Genomic DNA, 15,510 nt, shown 5'->3' on the forward strand with positions numbered 1-15,510 from the left:
AAGAATTTTAATTATAACAGATATGTGCCAGAAATATTATTCTGCTGAAGGCAGATAAGTTTCTTCCTTGCTGACAATTTCATCTCTCAAAATATAAAGTAATGGACAAATGGAACTTTTAATAGGGGCAAAACTCTGATCCAAAAGGAAGTGTTTGGTGATGAAGAACTGATGGAAACCTTGGGGAAAGGAGTGTGTCATTGCAGAATTTGAAATACACAAGAAAGTGACCACAGTATTTTGTCAGAATGTATTATGAACTTTAGGAAAATAGATTAAAACAGGAGAAAAGCTGGATATGCTTTTATGACTGATGACATTAATGGAGAGAATTTCGGCACGATAAAGATGAGAGGCATAATGAAGAATAATTCCAACATAAAAATGAAGTTGGATAACCTTTAGGAACACAATATGAGTTTGCAGGAAGATCTTTGATGAACTCAGATTAAAAAGTACATGCACAAAAGTTGGAAAGATGATCATATAATCAAGGACAAATTAAAAAAAAAAAACTAGTTATGAACCCCATAAGAAAAGAGGCAGAAAGGTTAAAACTTCAACTGAACCAAAGCTTTCTTATCCATTATGTGAGCATAAAAACCCCCAAGGAATTCTGTGGACAATAGTCAAACTTGCTTTTTATACACTGACAGGAGTAAGGATATCTCTCTCTTAGGAGAGAGATCAGCAAGAAGTTCTCTGATTATCATGATTCCAAAGGTTGTTGTTTTATGATTATCATATGAATGATTAAATACAGTTTGAATTCCAAGTACATACTTGTATAACACTTAGCATAGTAGAAGCATGTAATAGAAGCTCTAAAATATGATGATGATAAAAATTCAATTTATATAATAAAAAAAATTAAGAATACTTGAAGGAGCTAAAGTTGTTTTACCTGAAGATGAGAACACAACATTCAGGGAGAATAAGTATTCTCTTCAAATATTTGAAGGGCTTTTATTTGGATAAAGTATTAGTTTTATTTTGAAGGGCTTCACAGGACTAATAAGTAAACCTTTTGGAAACTAGATTTTGAGAAAGCACCTTTTGACTTGAAAAAAATACCTTTTGACAATTAAATTTTGTATAGAAAATAGATCTTGTGAATTAGCTGTCAGTGGAAGTGTTTAAACAGAGAAACTGAATGAATAACCATTTGGCAGAGATATTGAAATAGAATTCTTTTCTAGAGTGGAGATTGAACTAGATGTTGTTTATTTAAGGTCTTATCCAACTTTGTGAGTGGACAATAAACTTCATGAATCATAAAGTTCAGGTTGATGAGTCTAAGACCCTAGTAGTATATATGGAAAAATATAAAGTCCCTATTAGCTGAAAAAACTGCTGCTTTGGGTAAATCAAGGATACACCAATTTGCAATTTAGTCCCTTTAAGCTATTCTTTGTGTAGCAACTGCTGCAATGAATTAAGGCTGCCATTGTTAAATCAGTGTGGCATTTTTCTATTCTCTGCAGTTTTTTTGTACTTAAGAAGGACAGGGTTTTTTTCCATTCTAGAAATAGAATAAAATAGTGTAAGCCATGAATGGAAACTGAAGTAAATACTTTTGACATAAGGAAAACTATGAGACTGAGCAAGAATGAACATTCTTGACCATAAGAAATAGGAGGTTATAGCATACTTTCCCAAGGGAGATGCTGGAAACTCAAGCTATTCATCTGGAATTGGAAAAAAAATCAATTGAAAGAACAATCCCTTCTGGGCCTTTTAGGGATGGATGTGATGACAATCTTTTTATATCCCTAGGGTTTTATGATCTTTACCTATAAGTCAAACAGAAACATATGTTGTTGGCAAAAATAATCCCAAACAAAAACAAAAAACACCAAAAGAAAAAAAATGGCAGTTGGTTTAGGAAAAATTATGTCTTTTGTTTCTGGCTTTCTGTTCTATCTCCAGGTTCTATATAGTCTTCTTTTTCAAAAATAAATGCAAATCATAGTTTATTTTATAAAGAAAAAACTACTTTGCATAATAGAAGCAATCACTTTAAAATAAAAAGCAAAGCAACTAATTGGGGAAAATATTTAAAGTAATATATTTTGTAATGATCTGATATTTAGGATCCATAAAAATGGATTAATAGTTTTAAGACACTTCCAAGTGCAACAATATTCAAAGAATATGAACATACAATATGCAGATGAAAAACAAAATACTAATCATTAAAATCATTAAAATGCCCTAAAACTCTTGAGCTGAAAATCAGGAAAAATATATAAAATAAATGTAATTAATTTTCTTATTAGATATTTTTCAAAGCCCATTTTGAGTGCTGCTTCTACCATGAAACCTTCCCTAACTTCTTTTTTCAACTCCCTCTTTAGAATTCATAGTCTGCATACTACATACTACATACTAATTTCCTTAATCCTACATGACAATTAAACATTTTATATCATTCATCCTATGGTTTCTTTTGTCATTTTTGCTATTGTTGAGTCATTTTCAGTAATGTCTAACTCTTTGTGCTCTTATTTTGTTTTTTCCTGGCAAAGATTTGGGAGGAATTTGTAATTTCCGTTTCCAGCTCATTTTACCAATTAGGAAACTAAGGCAAATAGGATTAAGTGACTTGCTCAGAGTCACATAGCTAGTAAGTGTCTGAGGCCAGATTTGAACTCAGAAAGATGAATCTTCTCAATTCCACATTGAGCATTCTATACACAGAACCACTTAGCTGCCTTATTATTATTTTTATTCATTATATATCATATAATTTTTCTAATATTTCTATTACTGTGTTTTCCATGAACTTATAAGATCCGTATAGATAATAAATTCTTTTTTAAATCCCCATCCTTTTGAAACACAAATCCATTTGAAAATTCCCCATCCATGTCTATCCTTAGAGCCTAACGTTGTTTAGATGCTAAAATATTTGTTAAGCTTATTCCCCTCCCCATTTTATTACCAAATGCCCCCAGATGCATTTAGAATGATCATCTTGATTCTACTCTTTTAGGGTGGAAAGTCATGACAGCACACTTTCATAGATATGGCCATTAGACAACATCTTATTGGCCTCCTTTTAGCATTCTACCTCACCCAATGTATAAAAAATGAGTAATTTACATGATAAATTTATTATATATTTAAAGGAATAGCAAATTATGAACAACAGGTTATAGCTTCATGTGCAATCATCTTTTTTTTAAAATAATATACTAGACTATGGAAATGCTTGTTTCATTCTACAAATTAAAAATAAAATAATAAGAAAAATGAGTGTGAATATCAGACAGTAAAAGCAAAGACATAATCCAAAGTAGAATAGTTGAGGAAGGGATGAAAAATAACAGAATTTTTTAGTTTCTCTCCACCATCACATCTTTTCTCAGCATAATGGAGAAGGCATGACATTACCTCCTTTACTCTACATTCTCCTTCTCTTGGGAATCTTCTCAAGAGAAAAGCAGAGCAAATGAGAAAGGCTGAGCAGCCAAATAGGAGGGATATTTGGAAAGCTGACCTTAATCATCTTGATTTTATTATTCATATAGTAGGATCTCAAATTTTAGTTGGTTCAACAAGTTGCTTTTTTTTTTATCAATATTTCCAATCAAGTCTAAATGGCAACAAAATAGTGAGCTAGACAAAAATGTGTCTTTTGTTCCACTTCCTGTTTTTGAGTCTCCTTGTTTGGGCTTTCCACTAGCACAGTAATCAGTAATGTCAAATTGGAATAGGAACAGGGGACACTAAATTATGTGTAAGGATATTTGTATATTGACTTAGAAAACCTCTTATTAATATTGTTTACATTCTGTTGCATTTTCATTATTTTGTTAAATGTGTCTCAATTATATTTTAATCTGCTTCTGTTGTTGGCTCCTTGTGTTTGGTACCTCTTCCAATGATTTCTCAAATAGTTTTTAAGAATTTTTTTATTTATTCCTTTAAATTTCAAACAAGTCCAACTTTTCATGATTTTATGACCCTAAATTAATTAACCTGATGCAAAACTGGTCAGGAGCTAGCCTTTCTAGACTTAGCTAGGCTGGCTTTAAGAGAATAGAGATAATCTGTTGGGTGCTTCCTTAGAACGTTCCCAGTTTTATGGGATCTGTTAGAATTTATTTTTTGCTATAAAGATTTCAAATCCAGGGTTGCTATAAATTTAGAGTGTTATTATTGATGAGTATCATTATTATAATAACTTTATTTAATTAACTGTTGCTGTAAAATGAGGATATTTGCCATTTTTTTCTTTCTTCCATTCTCAGAAAATGATCTTCAGGATATTTATAAAGGACTCTAGTTTCTTATGTGGAGTTTAGTCTGTAAATACCATTAACAGATGTATGTGCATTTAAGAGTGTATATTGACATTGATTGGTTTTGTTTTTGTTTTTGCTTTGCTGTGGTGCTGACTTCATGGTTCAGATTGATTTTATTGAGTTCTTTACATGATCTGAGTCTGCTGAATATTCCTGGAAGGAACCATCAAGGAAAGGTCTAGCCTGCCTTTGAGGTTAAGTAAGGGTCAGAATGAGAAGATTTTATTCCTTAGTGGTTTCCATCCATGACATGAAGCAGGGCTGCTAATCCCTGTTCCCCCTTTCCTTCTCCTCCCCCCAATCTGGGAGTCAAATGTGAAATAAATAAAATTAATCTTCAATAGTCCCTACATTTCCTACCAGAATTTTTATTGTCTCCCTACTTCTTCCAGAAGAAACTCTTCTTTCTGGCATTTAAAGCCCTTTGCAATCTAGATCCAATCTGTCTTTTCAGACTGATTTCACAACATTCCACATTACACACACTCTATTCCAGCTAAATTGGACTCTCTGATGGTCTGTGTATGTTACCTTGTGTTTTTCACCAGTTTTTCACTGTACCTCATGCCAGGATCTCTCTCCTTATCTCTGCCCATTAGATTTCCTAGTTCACTTCAGGATTCAGCTCAAATATATGAGACTTTTCCTGATTCTCATTCTTCACCTCAAGTTGCCATTGTTTTCCCTTTCAAAATTACTTTGTATATATTTTGTACTTAACTGTACTCTGACCAAATCCTAGCTCAGTGCCTTGTTGTGATGTGGAGATGAGATTGGGTTATTTCCCTCACCCCCTTTTAAATAATTTTGTTTATTTTTCTCTTATTTTCTGTTTTTTAAAATAATATTTTAATGAAATAGTTTATATTAATTAAATACTATTTCAATAATATTTTGCTTCCATTTACATGTAAAAGGCAATTTTTAATATTAGTTTTTTTTAAGGTTTGAGTTTCAAATTCTATTTTTCTCTCTCTTCTCTCCTTCCCCCCATCTTGGATGGTAGTCAATCTGATATAGGCTATACATGTGCAATCATGTAAAACATTTCTATTTTAGTCATTTTGTCCAACAAGAGTCAAACAACAACAACAAAAACTCGTCATTCCTTTGAAAAAATCGTTGAATTTTCTTTTTTTATTGGCTATGCTTCCATGTTAATGGGAAGGGAATGGAGAGGAGATAGAGCCTGTACTGGAGAGGGATCATCTTCAAAATATTCTATTTATATATAGAACTAACAGATAAACACAAAGTTGCTATCAAAGTTAGAAGTTGGCAGCACTAGGAGGGAGCATTGGAGATATAAAGAGGAAAAGAAGGAATCATTGTTAAAAAAAAAAAAAATGCAAGTCCCTCTCTAAGCTAGGAATTCCTGGGAAGCTCAGGCTTTTCAATTCGAGAGGAATCAAGGAGAGATTTGGGAAGAATGAAATTTTGGGGGGAGGATTGAGGATAGAAAATTAAGTGAAGAGATAGCCCTCTCCCTGCTAACCTTTCTGGTCTGGTAGGAGAAGCAATCTGCTATCCCTCACCTCTTCCTAGGGCTTGGGTAGATCAAGGGACACAGCAGCTCAAGACAGGGGTCTAGAGGTGGGAGGTCCTTCTCCAGAGAGAGATCCCTGCATGATTCCTCATCGTAGTTTGCTTGTAATTCAGGCTCCAACCCTATTAGTTTTTTCCTCATGGGATTCTTGCAGTTTATGTGCATCATTTTGCACATAATGGTTTCCACATTGGAGGACCCAAAAGATGAACATCAGGTCCTTTTTCTTGCTCTCTTTGGTGATGTGGTATTCATTTTCTGGTGGTGTCTTAATAAAGGTAGCCTAAAGAATATATACAATTTGCAGGATCCTTTTGCTTTCCTCCAATATAATGTTCTTGTCTTCATCCAGGCAGAACGACATGGCTTCCTTGTATTTCTTCACTTCTGGCTGTGAAGATTTGCTCACTTTCAGGTGGTTGAGTACCTCAACTTTCCCATCTGAGACAAACATTTTAGAGACCATATTTCTGGAAATAAGAGTGAGCCAGCAAGAAAGAGATTAAATGAAGGAATTGACTCTTTTATTAAAGCTGGGAAATCAATTGAGGAGCCTGGGTTCTTGAAGGTCATGCCAGCAGATTGTGAATTTTCTACCATGCTGGAAAGGCTTTGAATATGCAGGCCAGACATGGAGTCTGTTGAATTGAGAGTCAGCCTCTCTAACTATGGAAAGGCATTTGGTAGGTGAATGGGCTGGAGAAGTTTTATTTATTTATTTATATATATATATTTATTTATTTATTTATTTGTTTGTTTGTTTGTTTATTTATTTATTTATTTAGGGGGATTGACAACGATGGAACAAAATGTCTTAGTGCTTTGCACTTTCTTCTGCTTCTTCAATGATGTCAGATGAGTGGTGAAAAGGGGAAAAGAGAGTACTAAGAATCACAGAGTTTTTAGACATCAATAAATGTTTATTTGTCTGTTGATATTCTATGAGATCATTGTTCAGTGACCACTGAATGGGCATATTGTTGGAGAAGCTGAGTCATAATAATCTTGACATTCTCTTGCTATAACAAAACCTGAATAAAAATGAAGTTTCACTTAACTGGAAAGATGGCTCTCAGGTGCTCCTCAGAGAGAAGAAAAAAAGGAATTGGCACAGGGGGATTTACTCAAGAGTGTGCTGAGCAAGCTCTGAACAGATTACTAGTTGATTGTTAAATTTTCAGTGTAATCATTTCCATGTCAGAAATAGGCAATTGCCACAAATTAGGGCTTGATTTATTGATTGCTTAGACTTAAGAAAGTGTTAATAATTCAGATTAAACTTAAAAGGGTATGCATACTTTCCCCCCTCTTGAGATCCCAGATATTAAACATTTACCAGCTCTCTCCTGCTTCTTATTGTAATCCTAAAGACAATAAGAAATATTATTTCATGAAATACTTGGTCATTATGTATTATAGTACTATTGATAATTATTTGCAAAAAAAGACCATAAAAATAATTATAGCTTTTGTATTAACATATTTGAGAAAGAAATGGCAAACCACTCCCGTATCTTTGCCAAGAAAACTCCAAATGAGGTCACTAAGAGCTGGGACATGCCTGAAAATGATTGATCCACAACAAATAAATAAACATGGTTGCTGGGGATGGAGTAGTCTAAAATTCTGTGAAAGATTTGTTAAAACCCTCCAAATTAAATCAGTACATTCTATATAAAGCTGGCAAATGTTGAGAATGGGGAGAAATACATGGGAAAACAGTTCAGAAGACAGAGTGAAAGAGGTCAAAGGCTTGTACATAGAAGTTTCACATTTCTATCACAAACCCCTTTTTCAGAAAAAAAATGAATTGGCATAGGACCTGGAAAACACTAAATAAAACCATGAAAAATAAAACAGATGCTATTTTGACAGAAAAATAATTCTTATTAATATGAAATATATCTCTGAATCATCTCTCTGTTAAACCCATGATTTGTCATACATAACTAAGATCAGAATTAGTAAAAACAAGAAGAGAATAATGAAAAAAGATATAGTATACAAATGAAACAACTTAACCCTAAACTATTTAAATGAGTAATTGAAAACTAAAAAATAGCAAAGAGACAGTAGAAATTGACACCAACTATAATAATTTTATTTGGAAGTTTAAGCAATTGGAGCCCTAAAGAGCCCAGAAAGTGTCTTAGTCAGCAAACATCTGACTTATTTGCCAAACAGAAAGGGAATTTGGCAAAGGCAGAGAAGATTTAGAATATAAATGTGTTTGTAAAATCTTATGAAGGATAATGGGTGATTATGAGCAATCTCATTTCATAAAGCAGAAACAGTGGAGAGTAAAACCAATATAAAGAAAGCTTGGCAAGACATCCAACTAAGTAAAGTCATCCCAAGAGCATTCAAGGATGATGGAAGGAAGATGATAAACGGAAGAAAAATGGAAAATATTTGCAAAAAAGTATTATGATGGACTATTTTCTCTTAGGACCACCACACTTGTACCCTAACATTGGAGTCTGGATGTGCTTATAGAAAGGGCAGAATTGACACAATAGAAAAGAAAGATGGGAAGAGTAACATGTTGTAAACAAGAAATATAGAGATCTGTCCTGAGGACAACAATTGTGAAATCATCAAAGGACTGATACAAGACATCTAAACTAGGGGAAAACACCAAAGTTGAAGGAAAAAAACAACAACCCCAAATCTCAGATTCTAATTATAATAAAAAAGGTAACTAAGAGAACAATAATAAGGACCAATATATATCTACTGTCCAGCCCATATAAAATCTTTATGAAAGTATTATATACATGAATTGAGGAAATCCTTAATGAGGTTATTCATAGGAACCAAGTGGGCTTTTTCAAATAATATTCAACAATGGACTATATCTTTACAATTATGTAATTACTTGAAATGTGTAGTGAATATAAGGTTTCATTGTCCTTTTTGCTTGTTGATTACAAAAATAAAAATTTTAAAAATCCCTTTTGATTCAGTAGAATACAACTTTGCCTTAAAAGCTCCTTTTCAAGGTGTGTCCATTTATACATCAAAATCACACAATATTCCTTGTAATATATAACAGTACAAATAATTTCTTTCAATGACTCTCTAATAGTAACATTAGGAAAATCATAAAGTATCATGAAATAATTTTTCCCTGAGATAATGACTTGTCCAAGGTCACACAGCTAGGAAGTGTTAAGTGTCTGAGACCACATTTGAACTCAGATCCTCCTGACTTCAGGGCTAGTGTTCTATCTACTGCACCCCAAAGCTGCCCTAGAATAAAATTTTTAATGCTCACTAAAGGTCTCTGACAATTATATGGTAGAAGAGATCCAACATAGGCTTCAGGTTGAAGAAAAATTCCCTATGCATGGCAAAGTCATTTAGAAGTTCCTGTCTGTGTATGATGTGCCAATTGCATCAAGCATCAGAAAAATGCAGTACTTTCTGTAAGAGATCTGCAATCTAACTCAAAAGAATTTGGTCCATCCATCCACATAGGAAAGACAAAGTACATGAAGAATGTATTTTCCCCCAGATTTTGATATGCATTTGGATTGACACCCTATAGAGTTTGTCCATAAATATATGTATCAGCAAAGACAGTTGAGTCCAAAATTGAACAGAAGGAGGAGGCACATGAGATTGGGCTCCATTGCCTTAAGAAAATGGCAAAAGTTCTTTATTAATCCTAAGCTTCTCATAAAAGCAAAGGTTTCTTAGTACTATTTTTTTTAGCATTTTACCACTGCTGCTGTATCACACAATATATGCATAGTATGACATGATTTAAAAATTGACATGAAATATAATTTCTTCCAAAGAATTAAAAATGGCTACTCAAAGAGGTGTAAGGTAGATGTGAACAGATTCCAACATATAACCTGTGAAGAACTCTGAAGTAGAACAGGGGTTAAAGATATCTTTATGGAACTGTATTAGAGGAAAAGTAGAGGAGGTGATGAGTCACCATCATAGGGATGATAGGTGGATAGCCAGAGTATTCGCTGGTATCCTCAAAACATCATAAGGAAGATTTCAGTCATGTTGAATGGATCCTCATTCTTCAGTATGGCTCACTTATGTTGGACCTGTGCAGTTGATTCTTTAGACCCAAAGTAGGATTGTTTTTTGTTTGTGGCTATCAACTTTCTTTTATTATTATTATTATTATGGCTTTTTGACCCAGCCATACTACCACTAGGCTTATACCCCAAGGAACTACTAAAGAAGGGAAAGGGACCTGTATGTGCCAAAATGTTTGTGGCAGCCCTTTTCATAGTGGCTAGAAGCTGGAAGATGAATGGATGTCCATCAATTGGAGAATGGTTGGGTAAACTATGATATATGAATGTTATGGAATATTATTGTTCTATAAGAAATGACCAACAGGAGAAATACAGAGAGGCTTGGAGAGATTTACATCAACTGATCCTGAGTGAAACGAGCAGAACCAGAAGATCATTATACACTTCAACAATGATACTGTACGAGGATGTATGCTGATGGAAGTGGATTTCTTCAACATAGAGAAGAGCTAATCCAATTCCAATTGATTAATGATGGACAGAACCAGCTACATCCAGAAAAGGAACACTGGGAAATGAATGTAAACTGTTATTTTTACCTTCTGAATCCAATTCTTCCTGTGCAACAAAAAATTCGGTTCTACACACATATATTGTATCTAGAATATACTGTAATATATTTAACATATATAAGACTGCTTGCCATCTGGGGGAGGGGGTTGGGGGAGGAAGGGAAAAAATCTGAATAGAAGTAAGTGCAAGGGATAATGTTGTAAAAAATTACCCATGCATATGTACTGTCAAAAAAATGTTATAATTATAAAATAAAATAAAAATTAAAAAAAAAAGAATATTATTATGGCTTTTTATTGATAAAACATGTGCATGGGTAATTTTTCAACATTGACCCTTGCAAAAACTTCTGTTCCAACTTTTCCCCTCCTTCCCTCCATCCCCTTCTCTAGATATAATGTATGTATATATATATTTATATAGTTGTCTTGCTACAAAAGAAAAATCAGATTTAGAAAGAAGGTAAAAATAACCTGGGAAGAAAAACAAAAATGCAGTAACAGAGTGTAAATGCTGTGGTTTCCCAGTGTTCTTTCGCTGGGTGTAGCTGGTTCTGTTCATTATTGATAAATTGGAACTGATTTGGATCCTCTCATTGTTGAAGAGAGCCACATCCATCAGAATTGATCATCATGTAGTATTGTTGTTGAAGTGTCACCTCCCCCTACTTTTAATTCAATAAAGTCTCTACTGTCTTTGGAGAAGGTGTAAACTTTTCTGTTTGGCATATAAAGTTCTTTCCAACCAATGCCCACTCCTCTTCCTTTCCAGTTTCTTAATATATTATTTCCCATAACAAACTCTATGTACCACCATATTTATTTTCTTCCTATTCCTTGCATAAAAAATGCTGTCTCTTCTCTGTGCATTTGCCCTGTTTGTCCTCCGTGCTCAGGATATTGGCCATCTCTAACTTTTGGAGTTTCTGGTTCCTTTCATGACTTAGCTCATATGCTGTCTTTGGCAGAAAGTTATTCCTGGCCCTCCCAGCTTCTACTGACTTGCCTTTTAATTGTTTTGCTTAGTTTTAGATCTGTTTTCATGTTTTGAATATAACTATATATGTGCATGTTTCCCTCAGAAGGCAACCTCCCATTAGAAAATAAGCTCCTTGAGGGAAAGGGCTATTTTGTTTTTCTTTTTGTATTTCCAGCACCTGACACAATGCCTGGCAAATGATAGGGGTTTAATAGATACTCCTTGAGACTTACATCAACTGATGCTAAGTGAAAAGAGCAGAACCAGAAGATCATTATACACTTCAACAATGATTCTGTATGAGGATGTATTCTGATGGAAGTGGATATCTTCAACATAGAGAAGAGCTTATCCAATTCCAATTGATCAATGATGGACAGAATCAGCTACACCCAGAAAAGGAATACTGGGAAATGAGTATAAACTGTGAGCACTGTTTTGTTTTGTTTTCTTCCCAAATTATTTTTAGCTTCTGAATACAATTCTTCCTTTGCAACAACAACAACAAAATTTGGTTCTGCACATATATATTGTACCTAGGATATACTATAAAATATTTAATATGTATGGGAATACCTGCCATCTAGGGGAGGGGGTGGAGGGAAGGAGGGGAAAAATTTGGAACAGAAGGGAGTACAATGGATAATGTTGTAAAAAAAAATTACCTGTGAATATGTACTGTCAAAGAAAATGTTATAATTATAAAAATTAATAAAAAATAAATTAAAAAATAGATACTCCTTGATTGATCTGCTTTGTGGAATTAGCATTTTGCATACATCAGGTTGTGAGAGATTCGCCTAACCTTGTGCTTATTGAAGTGTAAAACTTAAGCTCCACCCTTCATTTTAGCAATCTGACAACCTAGCAGTTTTATTTGGGCAGTAATCCATATGCCTATGATGTAGTTAAATAACAATCCCAGGCAGTCTATGCTGAGTACCTAATGAGTGATTAGAAACAGTTAAGTGTTCTGGGGATTCAGAAAAGGGAGAGATCACAGTGAGTTAGCATGGTTGGGGAGGACATGTGACTTGGGCTGGGTCTTGAAAGGACACATAGAACTGGGGTAGTTGGAGAGGAGGGAGGAAGGTGTTCCAGATAGAGGGAGCAGCAGGGATGTTCCCAGAGGTGGCAAGGGCAATCTTGCCTAGTATACAATCTGGCCCTGTTAGTAAGTGAATAGCTTCAGTATTGCCAACTAATAATTCATGTAGCAAGCTAATATCACTCCTCCAATATTCATTTCAGAAGGAACACTTGTTTTATTATTTAATATTTATCGAGCACCAGTGGTGGACTAAGCACCTTTTAAAGAATCCAACCTTTAAAGCACTTCATGATACTTTCCAGAGGCTAGTTAGTGAATTAATTTAGATTTTTAGTGTGCAGAGAAAATTTGTCTTGTGGTTCTTGTTTTTTCATCACATTCAAGACTTCTTAGGACAATTGTCCCTGTTTCATTTGAAAATCAACACCAGAAAACTATGACCACCTAGAATTAATTTTTGTGTTTATGGGAGAACTTCTTTTATTTTTGACCTTTTTTGGGCACATATATATATATATATATATATATATGTATATATATATATATAGTAATATATATAGTAATATATATATATATATATAGTAATAATAGCTTTTTATTTTTCAAAATTCATGCAAATAAAGAATTCATTTCAATACGCTTTTATTATCTGTTATCATGTGCTCAGAATTGTGTTAGGTATTGGGGATTTAAAGGTAAAAATGAGCATATCCCTGACTCTTCATGGAGCTTACATTCTATTAGGGAGTGGAGAATTAGGTGACAACATGTCAATAAATAGGTAAATAAAAATAAATATAAACCAGGTTTGTTTATTTCTTTGGAGGCGGGCATTAACAACTGGGGGGAGGGCAGAACTCAAGAAAGGCCTCTTTCAAGAGGTAGCATTTGAATTAAGCATTGATATTCTAGATATTTTAAAAAGGGGAAACATCTAGTAAATGTTATTTGCCTAAGTCCAATTAATTTGGTCTGTGGTCCCTATAGGTAAATAATATCCTACATTTTTAAAATATTTGAAAATTTACAAAGTACTTTTCTCACATTAACGCTGTGAAGTAGGAAGTGTGAGTAATTGTTCTCATTTTATGGACAGGGAAACTGAGGCTCAGAGTGGGAAAAATGTCTTTCTCAGGTTCACATAGCTAGTGTAAGAGGTAAGAGTAGAGACAAAGTGTCTGAAACCAAGTAAAGAATTTTTCCTACAGTACCATGTTGAATATAATATCTATATTGTTTTTGTAGTGATTTTGTTACATGTCTATTATGGAAAGCTCTCATATTCATGCCATTACTGTGGATGATGGCAGAGTTTGAACCAATAATTATCTCAATAATTGTTAGTATAATTCTTACCTGGAATGTGAGGAAAGAGTACCTTGAAAAGTCATCTTGTGACATCTTTGGTTACAAAATGCAATTTAGTAGAAAAGGGATTCATCTTATGGAATTTAGTAAAAGATGGCAACTTGTATGGAAAAAAAGCTCTTAAAGTCAGAGGACTAAGGTTTGAACCTAAATCTTGCTGTCTTTGAGCAAACCTTATAAATTATCTGAGTTTGTTTCCTCAACTGAAAATCAAGCGGATTGAGCTGGATAATCTCTAAGGTCCCTTCCACCTCTAGACATATGTCCTTGGAGCCAATTTGCTAGGGAGACATGGTGACAGTGGTAATAGCAATGGTGTTATTACTGAAAGGGCCAGAAGGAGTTTGTCATAACACTCAGCTATAAAACAGTCCTCTATCAAGGAGTTAGCAGACAGCATTATTTATTGTAAAGTACTAACTGATTTAGTTACAAGTCCTATCTGGAAGTATGTAGATTTATGAGATTTCTCAGTTTACTAGGACCCAAGCTCATGTGTCCTGCTGGATTCACCTTATATTTACACTATAGATCCATTTCCACATATGTGCTAATTAGGAAGTCACAGATAAAATTATTTAAAGCTGGTCTACATTTAATAAACTACTGTTGATTTGACATGGTAATAAAAATAATGAAATTTATTGAATTTCCCTGGAATAAAATGTGAATCTCTCCCCTGATATCTACATCTATAAATACTTATATTTATACATATATAATTATCTATATAATGAATACATACACACATTACATATATATTTCCATTCAGGAGTCCTTTGTTTATCTGGAATTTCAGTCACCCATTTGGGGCCTCATCCTATTTGGCTAACTAGTCAAAACTGTAACTAGAAATTTCCCAAACTACAAAAGAGTGGATATGTATACAATATGCATATATTTTGGAGGAAACAACAGGTGCTCTTTAAAATATACCTTTAAAGTACCACAAAAACAAATAATTCAAAAGATTTATATTCTTGAACTGGATTTTCCATTTCCTAGACATATCACCTTTGACTCTTATTTCCCTGATCTATAAAATTGGGATAATGATGTTTAATTTTCCTACTGTATAAGGTTATCTTGGGGATCAAAAAAGATAATGTATGTGAAAGTGATTTATAAACTATAAAGCCTTATTCAAATATAAGGCATTGTTATTAAATTATTAATACTATAGTATATAATGATAAATTACCTGAGCCTTTCCAGAATACTTTATTAGGAATTCAGTAGTGATTTCTCCCTCTAAACTTCAATGACCAATTGAGTATTATATTTACTTTAGCCTTAGTGTAATAAGAATAAAACGATCTCTTCTTTTATGCCCTGAAATTGCCTGTCAAACATGTTTGTAGGGAGTTTGGTGAAAATTTATTTTGATCACTCCACTCTAGAGAATTGAGATGTTAAGTAAGTTTAGCATATATGTTCTTATTTGTGTGGCTAAGATATTTACAAAAATTTCAAAATCTCTAAAAAAAGTATACAAGTTTAGAAGTAAATAACATGAAGGGGAAAAGTGTTTGAAACAGCAAACTTGAGCTTTGTATCCCTTTAAGTTTCTAAAGCTTTGTTTTCTCAGTACAGAAAAAAATTTAGGTAACTATTTAAATTGACTTTTAATCCAACCAAAAAATGCAGAGAGACTTAAAATTAAGGATTTTTTTTCTG

This window comes from Sminthopsis crassicaudata, chromosome 2 (genome assembly GCF_048593235.1).
Source record: "Sminthopsis crassicaudata isolate SCR6 chromosome 2, ASM4859323v1, whole genome shotgun sequence".
Lineage (NCBI taxonomy): Eukaryota > Metazoa > Chordata > Mammalia > Dasyuromorphia > Dasyuridae > Sminthopsis > Sminthopsis crassicaudata.